At 55.4% G+C, this 12,633-nt stretch overlaps 1 long non-coding RNA gene across 1 annotated transcript; it reads left to right on the top strand.

Moving 5' to 3' along the window:
• The first annotated feature begins 1,643 nt into the window (after window positions 1-1,643).
• Window positions 1,644-10,914, top strand: LOC119359115. The gene is made up of 2 exons (XR_005172381.1): window positions 1,644-1,755; window positions 10,668-10,914. It is a non-coding gene; the product is annotated as an uncharacterized LOC119359115 (long non-coding RNA).
• Window positions 10,915-12,633: the final 1,719 nt, after the last annotated feature.

Genomic DNA, 12,633 nt, shown 5'->3' on the forward strand with positions numbered 1-12,633 from the left:
GTTGCACTTCAGACTGCCTGAAAAATGCTAAGTCAATGTGCAACGCCTGAGAGGTAGGCGCCACACTATACAGTATAGCGCCTAACTTATAGACGTTGCACTAGTGGCTGGTATATTTAAACCTTTCACCAACGTTATGGTGTGGACACACTCTAAACAGTGCAAGCCCATGCGTGCATGGCACGGTGTGGACCCGGCCCAAATATTGTATCCACTTGCCATCTCCATATATACTATGTATACTACTTGTACCACTTTTTCTCCAGCATGCATGCATGAAAGCACATGTCCAGACGTGCTGCGCGTACCTCTGCCACCAGGCTCTTTTGTCTGCTTCCACGTTTTGTCTCTTGCCCTCTCCTGTGTGTTAAATTAACTTTGTGCATGAGTTTGCATATTGCATGTTGTGCACACCTATACACTAGGCGCTACACTGTATAGTGTAGCCTCTAGCTCTCAGTCGTTGCACATTGACTTAGCATTTTTCAGACATTCTGAAGTGCGACACTGGCTAGACGTGTAGCGCCTGAGAGTTAGACGTTGCACAGTGTAGTGTGACGCCTAGATGTCGGGCGCTATACAAAAAGGTCAATCTGGTGAAATTTTTTCAAACACAGTTTAGTTTGTGAAATAGTTTCATCCATAGGTCAGATTTGTCATTTTTGCCCCGCACGGTGGCGTCCCTTTGCCTGTATAGACATCAGTGTCCGTACAGACGCATCTTCCGCATGTCGGTGCCCTCTCGAGGCGCCACTTTAACTTGTATATATACCTAATTTATCAATGGAAAGAAAACACCTGATTCATTCACTCAGTTACATCTCGTTTTCATTCAAAACGTTATCAGCTCATTCAACACGTTATCAGCATGCTCTCTGGCGGAGCAATTTCACGGCGAGACTCGTCAGCAACGCTGAAACAGGCGGCAGGCCACTCCCTCCAGCCGGTGGGGCGAGCACGCTCGAACACCCGAAGAAATCACGGGAGAGAAGAAGAACCAATAGAATCGGTAAGTATAAGGCCATGGAACGGCCGAGGTCACGATGAGGGAACGCCATCCGACGCGATGCCTCCCTCCGAAGCGCGTGCAGCGGAGTTTGCCACGGCGCGACGCTACGGCAGCCGACATGCGAAGACGCCCACGGCGCGGTGCTTCCCACCCCGAAGCGAGGCAGCGCCCTCCGGAGCGCATCCAACAACGACGGCGCACACGGCGGGGGGCGCGCAACCTGCTATGGCGCTCGGCCCGGAGCAAGACGCATCCGCGTCCTCTCGTGACTTCCCGCAAGGGGAAGTGGGCCGACGCCCTCGGCTTGCTTCAGCGCGGCGTGGCGGTGCCCGTAGGCCGTAGCCCTCGGCACGACTCCTCGTGGAGCGGCAGCACCATATCCTCTAGCCCCTCGACCCGGCCTAGGACCACGGCCCCCAAGGCGATGGCAGACGACGTACTCGTGGACCGCATCCTCGCAATGCGACGGCTCGCTGCCCAAGGCCTCGTTTGTTTCGCGAGTATTGGAGGGGTTTTCAGCGAAATTTCCCCGCGAGGCCCAGATTCCTCCCGAATACCCGTTGGCCCATTTGGTAGGCAGGGTTTTCTCGGCCCAACCCCTTCGACCCACCTGTTCCCACACGGTTCAGAATCATCTCGCCCGCCCTCGAGGATTTGGCCGCCCCGACTCGAGACGATGCCGCCGACGCCGCGCCGCCCGACTCGACGCCGGCGATCTCTCCGGCCTACTGGACTTCTCACCGGTGGTTAGTCATCGCAGCCCCTCCCCTCCCCCCTCCTCTCCATGGCTGCCACCGCCCGCACGCCCTCCGTCCTCCTCGTCCTCACCGGCGAGCACGCCAAGAACGGCGTCCCCTACCCCAGCTCCACATGGACCCTAACCCTAGGCCAGCCAGCTAGCTTGCCAAGAATGCCCGCCTCCTCTAGCCTATCTGTTTGTTTGTGCTACCGGGCTCTGTTCTGATCCAGTGGCAAAACAGATGTTAGCTTGTGCCTGCTGTTCTACACTGCCTTATTTTCTATACTGCTGTTCTGATCCAGTGGCAAAACAGATGCTAACTCTGTCATGTGACTATCTTCTACATACAGTATCTTTAACTAAAGTGGCATTTTGATTATCAAGGAAATTATTAGTATCTCGGTAACTAAAATGACATTTTAATTAGCAGCGACTATTCAGATTTAACAAGGAACTTACAAATAACATGCTTTAACCTGTCAAGTCACGAGGAAGATTTGCGGTGGTCTGGACTCTACTGGTGCATGCTTTAACCATCTTCTTTCATTCTCTCGAACACGCATCTAATTGTGTGTCATTTTTAGTTACCATCGTCTTCCATGCTTTTGCTTTTCACCGAGACAAATTTCTAATTATCAGTAGCTATTGTCTAATTGTGTGAGTTGGTGTAACAAGGAATTTGCTTTTGCCAGCTGTTTTATCAGGAATCCTTTTTGTGTGGTCAGGGAAATCTTTTTTGTGAGGATCTCTATTTAGGTGTACTCTTCCTATCCAGTTCATTGGTCTGACTTCGAAGTGCCAGCTCAATTAATTAGGTGCCCTCACCAACCAATGGTTAACCTAGCTGACCTCCCTTTTTGAAGCCATGTATATACCCCTACACAGGCAGCTTATTCCCCATGCCAATAATTAGTGTCTCTTAGCTCCTATGCTTGCAGTAACCTGCTGGCTTCCCTTTTTAATTAGTCCTATTAAAACATCTGAACTACTGCTGTGTAATGCATGGTATGTTGTGAGACAGAAACATGAATCAGTGCTACTACATCTGTTAAATACTCCAACACATGGTATGTTGTGAGACAGAAACATGAAGAATCACTTGCTTAACATGTGACCAGAGACTTCCCAACCTTTAGGTTAAATCTAGTGCCACATAGCCAGCGCTGGACCCGGTGACCGTTGGGGTGGAGCGCTCACGTCCGCTTGGCGATTCAAACTCGCCGTCGGGCCGCCCATGGCTGACCTCGCCGGCGCCGCCCCGGCGGCCGGCGGGTCGGCCGTCTCGGCTGCGCCACGCCCGGAGGTGGTTGCTCCCCAGGGTCCGTCCCTGTCCTTCGCGTCGTCGGCGTTCTCCTGGGCGGATCTCGCGGACGAGGAGGCCATGGACGTCGGACCGGTCGAGCGTCCGGTGAAGCTGGCTCTGCCGCTCTTCAGAGACTTCTGGGTGGCGGCCCGGCCCGCGCGCGTCAGTCCTCGCCGCCTCTCCGGCCGTCCCCGCCCCTTGCGGCCGCCGATGGCGCGTCCCGTGGCTCGCCCGCCCCTATCTAGGCCGGCGTCCCGTGCAGATCTACCGGTTCCTGTGGTCGCGGTGACCGCCGTCTTCGACCGTTGCCTGGTCCTGGCGGAGCCTGGTAGCTCTGCCGGGTCTGGTGCGGGGTCCGGGAAGGCCGCTCCGGCGATGGCGCCGACGGCGCTGCGGGAGGGGTTTGCCCCCTGGTCGGGTCCGGATCGGGCCGTGCTCCTACGTGGGCCAGCTAGCGCTCAAATGGTGGGCCGGCCCGGGGGAGCGTGGGAGGGCCTGCACCGTTCTGGGCCTGGTTCCTCTCGGAGGGCCATCTGGGCTGACCCGGCGGCCCGCTGCGCGGCTGTCCAGTCCCAGGCCGTTATTGACCGGGCCAACCGGGCCTGGTTGCTGTCCCACGCGGACCCGGCCCGTTGGGTGTGGATCCAACGTGGCGCTGGAGACGTGTCACACGGATGGCCTGTGACCCGTTTAGATGTCGCTAGGGCTGGACGGTGCGCTCGTCTCCTCCTCCCTATTCCCTCGCAGCCGCCGCCTTCCCCCTACGCTCCCGCCGTTCCGGCCGCCCTGGTCTTCGCCGCCGGCCCGTCTCCGTCCTCGCCGCGGTCGTCGCTCCCCATCCCCCTGCCCCGCCCCCGGTCCTACCTGGAGGCCCTCATGACCAGGGACGCCGGCAACGGATTGCCGCGGCCGAAGAGGCCTCTGGACCAGGCGTCCTCTTCGCGCTCCGATGTCCGGCCGGCTCGGGCCTCGGCGACCTACGCCGGAACTTCTCTGCGCCGCCCCCCCCGCGACCCATCTCGGGATGCCCGGCTGCCGCTGCCGGGGTCCCCGGGCGACCTGCGACGCCAGGATGCTGCTCGCCGTCGCGCCAATGGTGATGATGGGCGTCGCCGTGATGAGGACCTTGCTCGCGAGGCGGATCTGCGGGCGGAGCTGCAGACCCGGCCCCCTGCTGCCGACCGGGCGCGGGCTGTTCTGGAGCTGGGGCGGCCGGCGCCGCGGGTGCCTTCTCCGCGGGCGTCGGATGGCGATTGGCGTCGTGGGCGGCCTGCGGATGACTCTACCCGTGCATCTCGTGAGCGCCGGGCTGTCTCGGCTCGTGATTCCCGCTCCCCCGATCCTGGGCGCCGGGTGGATCGCCGCTCTGACCGGGACGGCGGCCAGTCAGGGAGGAGGGGCGACTCTGTGACCGCGAGGGCCTCTTCTGCTCGCCGCTCTGTTGAGGCGCCTAGTGCCGCTGTTCAGTCAAAGAAGAAGAAGAAGAAGCACAAGAAGAAGAAGACCCCTGGGGTGGCCGCGTGTCCCGTTCCGGCTGGTGCTTCGGAGCTAGTGGCTCCTGAGCAGACCCCGCGAGTTGGCCGCCCCAGGACTCGCGGGGAGACGATGTGCATCAACTGTGGCTGCGCGGTGCCTTTCCGCTCGGAGTGTGAGGCCCCTCCTCGATGCCCCACGACCCTTGCTTACCTTGGGTACAGGACTGAGGGGGGGTGGTTTCTACTATGTGGATGCTGAGATTGAGGAGGAGGCGGTTAGGCCGCACTTGGCGACGGTCACTCTTGCCCCCCGAGCAGGACTTGCCGTCTGGGGTGGTGATCTCGGCCGCCCCCATCCAGGCCGAGCTCGCCGCATACATCGGCGACTTTCGCGACTCCGACTTCACTTGGGAGGTGACTGAGACGGCTCCCCTCGTCTTCTCGGTCCCCTTCCCCTCTGCTGAGCTGCTTCGCGTGTGTTCCCACGATGTCATCCGGTGTCCCATCAACAAGCTCCTGATCTCCGTTCGTGTAGCTGCCGCGGAGCCTGATCCTGTGCCTCCTCTGGAGAGGGTGTGGGTTCTTGTCTACGGCTTGCCTCGAGGTGGCAGGTCGGCACCGCGGGGTGGCAAGCTTGCGCACATTCTCAAGGCGATCTCTGAGCCGGTTGGCAAGCCGGTGACCGCCGACTTGGCGTCTTTTGAGGATGATGGCCCAGCCCGCATTGAGATCCTGTGCCCCGCTCCGGCAGAGATTGACGGTCTGTCCCTGGTCTTCTACTTAGGCACTAAGGGGAAGCGCCTGACCTTCGAGCTCGAGTCTCCGGTTCCTGAGGATCTGCTTGGGCCGGCCCCCGCAGCCACTGTGCCGCGCTTGGATGAAGGGCAGGGTGGGGGCGGGGGCTCGTCCGATGGGAGCTCTTCTTGTGAGGGGGATGATGATGATGATGTGATTCCGCCGGCTCCGTCTGCTGGGCGGCGTAGCCCGGTTTCTACTGTTGGTGGTTCTTCCGGTCCTGCTGGAACGGCCTCTCAGGTGGCGTCAGGGGGTGGGTTTGTGGCTGTGGCCGTCCCTCCCCCTGTTGCGACCCAGGTGGCTGACCCAGAGGTCGTGGAGGAGGACGTGGTGAGTGTGGGGATGGAGGTGCGCCCCTCGTCGTCGCCGCGCTCGCCGGGGGTGGTCTGCTACTCGTGTTCGCCGGGGTCCCCCCTTCCCTTGCCTTGGGGGCCCTGGACCTGGAGCCGCCTCCGCCCTTGGACCTGGCCGCTGTGACCCCTACCGCGGCCGACTCCAAGCTTCGGGGTGGGTCCTCTCCACTGGTGGCTGCGCGTCAGAGTGCAAGGCTCAGCCAGTCCCGGGTCATCTTGGATGGCCGTGTCCCGACGATCTCGGAGAAGGACGCCATGCGGGCTGCAGCTCGTGACCTGTCCTCAGGTACCCCATCCATCCCCTCTGTTCCTTCTAGTTCTGATTCTCGGTTTTCTGTGCTTGGTTTTGCTCCGTTGTCTCACCTGGCAGAGGTGGCCACCGATAGTGGCATTGTGTTTCGTGGAGAGAAGGGGCCCATTCTTGAGCAGATTTCTGCTATTTGCGCCAAGGAGAGGCTCGATGGGGCGTTGGCTGAAGCCCGTGCTTGTGCTGCGCGTGGTGAACCCAGCACCCCGGCGCACACTAACCCTGGTCATAGAGAGACCAGGGCTGGTGAGGCGCCCCCTATGGAGACTGGGGCGGAGACTCCCCTTGCAGTTCCCCCTCGGTGAGGGCTTTGCGAGGGCGCCCCCCACACGTCCCAACCCCACTGAACACCGGATAGAGGTGTGTGGGTCTAGTTCCAGGTCCGCTTCCCTCGGGCCGGAGGCTTCCACCGCCCCCCTACGCGGGGGCGACGTGGACGCTCAGTGAAGGCATCCTCCCGACCCGCGATTGACGGGCGGGCTAGCTCGGCCCCGCTTGCGGGGCCTAGGGATTCCACTGAGGTTATTAAATGAAGCTCCTATGTTGGAACATTAGGGGCTTCGGCCTCTCTGGCCGGCGGCGGCAGCTCATCGAATATTTGCGACAGGAAGAGATTGACATTGTGGGACTTCAGGAGACGATTCGTCAGGACTTTAGTATGCATGAGCTCCAGGGGCTCTCCCGCCACCAGTTTCCCTGGCAGTGGCTGCCCGCTACGGGTCAATCTGGAGGCATCTTGCTCGGGGTCAGGGAGGATGCTTTCTCGGTCGACGATATGGACCGAGGGGAGTTCTTCCTGAGCATGTCTGTCACTGACCGACGAGTTCACTTCAGTTGGGAGGTGATTTTCGTTTATGGTCCTGCGGACCATGCTCGCTCTGCCGTATTCCTCGCTGAGCTTAAAAATAAGGTAGAGAGGTGCACCACCCCGGTCGTGGTGGCCGGGGACTTCAACCTCATTAGATGGGCTTCTGATAAAAGCTCGCCTAATGTTGATCGGGTCTGCATGCGTCTATTTAACGACTGCATTGCGGACCTTGCGCTCCGTGAGATAGCCCGCGTAGGGGCTAGGTTCACGTGGACGAATAAGCAGGCGGACCCCATCCGGAGTGTTTTGGATCGGGTATTTGTGTCGGCTCAGTGGGAAGTGATGTTCCCATTGTGCTCTCTCAAGGCGGTCACTCGGATTGGCTCCGACCATACCCTCCTGCTTTTCTCGTCGGGCGATGTGTCTCCCCCTAGGACCCGCCGTTTTCGCTTTGAGACTTTTTGGCCGGAGCAGCCGGGCTTCTTTGAGTTGGTGCGCAACCGCTGGCTAGAGGCGGTCGCGTCCCCGCCCCGTGTGTTTTGTGCTATGGATGTGTGGCATCACTGTGCTAAATTGTCTCGTCAGGCCATGAAGGGCTGGGGGGCGAACCTTGGTGCTGAGCTGCGATCCCGTAAGGGGACCCTGCTGGATCAGATTAAGGTTTTGGATGACCTTGCTGATAGGCAGGGCCTGTCTCCTAATGACTGGCTTAGGAGATACGGCCTCGAGGCCTCGCTCATGGACATCTACAAGAGCGAGGAGCTCTTCTGGCAGCAGCGTGGGGGCTTGAACTGGCTCCTTAAGGGGGATGCGAACACTGCCTATTTTCAGGCGATTGCTAATGGCCGCAGGCGAAAGTGTGCTATCCGTTTTCTCTGGGATGGGGATGTCCTTCTGGAAAGCCCAGAGGACATCTCCACCCATATTTACTCCTTTTATAAGGAGTTGTTCTCGGCTGAGCCGCGTGGAGGCGTCTCCCTCTGCGCTGACTTCTGGCCGCCTGTAGAGCAGGTCTCCAATGCGGAGAATGCGGAGCTTACTCTCCCTTTCTCTCCTGAGGAGGTGGGACGGGCGATTGCTTCTATGAAAGCCTGCTCGGCCCCGGGGCCGGATGGCCTTCCGGTAGTCTTCTTTCAGAAATTCTGGGAGATCTTGCGCCCGATCATTATGCCCATGTTCCACGAGTTTTATATTGGAACCTTGGACATGGCTAGGATTAACTACGGTGTCATATCCCTGATCCCCAAAGTAGTTGGGGCGACGGATATCCGCCAATTCCGACCGATCACGGTGATCAACGTGTTGGAGCGAATCTTTGCAAAGGTTTGTGCCACTCGTTTATCACCGGTGGCGGAAAGGATTGCTCACCCCCTTCAGTCCGCCTTCCTGAAGGGCCGGCGGATCCATGATGGAATTCTTGCCCTTCACGAGATCGTTCACTAGGTGGCGTCGAAGGGGCTCAAGGGGTTTTCCTCAAATTGGACTTCCAGAAGGCATATGATCGTCTGGATTGGTCCTTTTTGAGGTTGGTGATGGAGCGACGAGGCTTCGACGTGAGGTGGTGTTCCTGGATCATGCAACTGGTTAGATCTGGGAACACTGCGATCAACATTAATGGTGAGGTGGGACCCTTTTTCCAGGCGTCCAGAGGAGTAAAGCAAGGGGACCCTGTTTCTCCCTTGCTTTTCAATCTCGCAGTTGATGCCCTTGCGGGCATCTTAGATAAGGCCAAGTTGGCCGGCCACCTTAAGCGTGTTGTTAGCCACCTCATCCCGGATGGGGGGGCTACTCACCTGCAGTATGCGGACGACACCATGATTATGGTGGAAGGCTCGAACTCTGACATTGTTAATCTTAAGTTCCTTTTGCTCTGCTTTGAGGAAATGTCTGGACTTAAGATTAACTTTGATAAGAGCGAGGTGGTGGTACTTGGCTATTCTGAGGCTGAGCAGCTTCGGATCGCAGATAATCTCAACTATAGGTTGGCGTCATTCCCCAATATCTTACTTGGGGATGCCCCTGGCCGAGCCCAGTATTACAGTGAGTGGGTACGATCCGCTAGTGGGGCGAGTAGCATCCCGTGCGGAGCCCTGGTGCGGTAGGTTCACCTCTAAGGGCAGCAAAACTATCCTCATTAGCTCTAACCTTGCCAGCCTCCCCATGTATATGATGGGGATGTACATCTTACCTGAAGGTGTACATAGCTCCTTCGACAAGGAGCTGGCTAGGTTCTTTTGGCAGGCAGGGGACGGTCGGCCCAAGTACCACATGGTCAAGTGGGCTGACATCTGTATGCCTAAGGACCGAGGTGGGTTGGGCATACCCGCATCCCGCTGGATGAACGTGGCGCTCATGCTACGTTGGGTTTGGTGGATCTTGCGGGGAGATGGGGGGCTGTGGTTGCAGCTGGTTGAGGCCAAATACTTGCAGGGCCAGCCCCTCTTGGCGTGTTCTCAGTCGGCTGGTTCTCAATTCTGGAAATCTATTCAGGCCATCAAGGAAGAGATTAGGTTGGGTGTGCGCTTCTCGGTTGGCAATGGGTCTGGGACCCAATTTTGGTTGGACCCCTGGCTTCAGGGCGAGCTTCTCCGCCTGCGGTTCCCGCGTCTCTTTGCGATTTGTGCGGACCCGGGCATTCTAGTCTCTGAGGCGGCTCTGGAGGACGGATGGAACATTGCGTTCCGCCGGTCCTTCGGACCTGCTGAGGTCAGGGAATGGGCAGACCTGAGGGAAGTAGTCCCTCTTCCTCTGTCCCTGGACCTTGATTCGGTGTCGTGGAGCCTTTCGCCTTCGGGCGATTTCTCCGTTAGTTCGGCTTATCAGGCATTATGTAGGCTGCCGGTTCTACCGTGGCTATCCCCATTGTGGAAGGCACCGCTACCTTTGAAGATCAAGATTTTTGTTTGGCAGCTTCTTCGAGATCATCTCCCTTCAGGGACCGAGGTGCTGAAGCGCCATGGTCCGGGCAATGGACTGTCCCTTTGTGCCATGTCCCGGAAACGGGAATGCACATTCTTTTCTCGTGCATAGCAGCGCAGGCACTTTGGTGCTTTGTTCGTGAGGCTCTTGGGCCGGAGTGGGAGGCCACTGACCTCGCAGGATTTCTGCAGGTTAGCGCCACCCAGGTTGGCCGTAAGCGCCGACTGTTCTGGCTTATCTTCGCGGCTATGATGTGGACTCTCTGGACTACCCGCAATAAGATGGTGATTGAGCGGGTGTTCCCGCGACGTGCTTCTGACCCGTTCTTCAAATTTCTTGCCTTCCTGCAGCACTGGCATCCGCTCGCTAGGCCGAGGGATCGTGATCGTCTTCAGCTTCTCTTGGACGCCCTGGTGTCTTCTGCGCGCCGGCTCTCCGACCGCTTGTCTGCTACTTAGCTTGCCCCTGGAGGCCTTTGTTTTTTCCTTTCTTTTGGGCTTCTTTGTGCTGTGGCCCCAGCGTTTTCTCCTTTCTTGCTGACTGTACCTGAGATGTGGCTGTATGGACTTATGCTTTATCTATAAAGCGGGGCGAAAGCCTATTTCGGACATGTGACCAGATTTTGCATGACAGTTCTCCAGTTCTTCCTTGGAAGCTTGCAAAACTTGATGACTTGTATTCCATTCTTTTGTAATCAATCCTGTTTTCGAGCAATTTAAGTTTGATAAATCATTTCTTGCTTGCTGGAAACTTTGTTTTAATATATACAGCTTGTTTCTTGCTAGTAGTACAATGCTCCTACTACAAGTACAATACTCCTTGCTTGTTCTATTCCTGAAACTTGCTGTACTACAGGCCTACTTATGTTCCAGAAGGCACTCTAATGTTCATCTAGCAAAACTTATAGTTATAAGTTATTCTGAAGGCACTCTAATATTCATCTCTTTTTGTTTCATCAGGTTCTCAAGCACCAAAAGAAGCAACAATAAACAAGCTGGAGGGATAACTTTCTCTCAGATTCTCAAAGATAGATGATCATGACACCAAAAGATTGATATATCTGTATGCAAAATTATAACTGATCTTGAGCTATTCCAGAAGTACTTGTGTTGCGTTATCTTTGCTGCAAAATTATGTTGGGGCTGTGATGAACTGTTGTTGCTGCGAAAGATCATGTTGTCATGATAAATTATGATTCCTGGGATTCGGGATTCGAAGTCATGTTGTTATGATAAATTATGATGTTGTTGTGATGATATATTGATTTCGAGTCATGCGAAATTATGTTGCTGATGGGAAAAACTACTGCTAAATTATTCCCCTATAGCAGCTTTTCTCATTTTTATTAGGTGGCCTTTACAATTCTGTAGCAAGGATATAAGGGAGTTAGTTACATTGTAAAGATTGAATTTTTAGATGTTCTACACCATGTTATGTCAATTTGACAAACCCTGCCTACCAAACAGAAATTTTAAACGAAGAGGATTGGGGATGGAGGGGTTTTGGGGATTCAAAGGGTTTTGAGGGGATTGGGCGGAAGGGAGAGATTCACCAAATCCTCCCAAATCCCCGCCTCCGAAATCCTCCCAAATCCATTTGTGCCAAACGAGGCCTAAAGGTACTGTGGCAGCCAACGAAAGCCGCTCGCATCTCCCTCCTGCACGGCCTTGACCGCGTCCGCACCTGGCCTGGGTTCTCGCGGCGGAGCGGCCAACTGCGGTGGAGACGCAAGCTAGCGACCAGCGCTCGGCCCCAACTCAAGCGACCGGCACGCGTCGCAGTTCGTGCTCCGGCATGTCTCACTTCCGCAGCTGATTCTATTTGGGGAAAATTCCTGATAGAATCCACGCGAGGAAGTGGAAACGTGGGATGTTTGCGTTATAATCCTTCCACTTTCTCGTGTTTAGAGGCTTGTCCTCACGTATTATGCTGCTTGCATTTAGGCATTTTTGGCTTAGTATAAATAGCAGTGTAACCCTCCGGTGCACTGTAATTGGCATGATCAGTTTGTCATTTTGCCAATCCCGACAACATATCTATTTGGTATGATTTGCGACTGAGAAATATATTTTTTCTTGCAAAACAATCTTATTGCGATTGAGATCAATTTTTTCTCGCAAAATATCAATTCACCCCACTGAAATTATCTTGCAACATGATACAAGATCATCTCATCTGATTTGAGGTCTATACAATTCAAATTTTTCACTTGAGCTTCAAGTTTGCAACATCATTATTATTCATTACATCAGTAGTGTATATATGTAGAGTAACTTGTAGTCTAGAATAAACTATGATGTAATATATTTCTATGTTATTCTACATGTTGGGATTATTTACATCCATTGTTTGCAATTGAGATTTTAATTTCTTGCAAATAAAAATCATTTCATCTTAATTGAACCTTTTGGCTTAATACGTGTAACAATTGATATGCAAAATTCGAAGTAATTTCTTCAAATTAATGTTTTGGGATCACATGGTAGAGTGTAGATCTACTGCATTGTAAATTATCTACCTTTACTGTTTAAGCCTACATTTTGTCATTTTTTGACATTATGATTGCTAAAGTGCTCTCCCATACATTTGATTAAGAAGCTCTTTGCCATCAGCTTCCAAAAAGCAGACGGCAAAGAACTGGCTGATGGCAAAGACCAAGTTTGCCATCAGCCAGTTCTTTGCCCTCGGCTAGCGGACGACAAAGAGGGAGGGGCCCCACTGACGAGCTGAAAAAAAACCTAACGGGCCCCCTCTTTGCCGTCCGCTAGCGGATGGCAAAGAGCAAGAAGGCGGACGGCAAAGGGTAGCGAACGGCAAAGAGGGAGGCCCCACGTAACGTTAACGGGGCCGCGCCCCACACCCCCTCTCTCTCTTTCTCTCCCACCTCCACCGCCCCGTCGCACCACGCCCCGCCGCCGCCCTAGC

The sequence above is a fragment of the Triticum dicoccoides genome, chromosome 2A (assembly GCF_002162155.2).
Source record: "Triticum dicoccoides isolate Atlit2015 ecotype Zavitan chromosome 2A, WEW_v2.0, whole genome shotgun sequence".
In the NCBI taxonomy this organism is placed as follows: Eukaryota; Viridiplantae; Streptophyta; class Magnoliopsida; order Poales; family Poaceae; genus Triticum; species Triticum dicoccoides.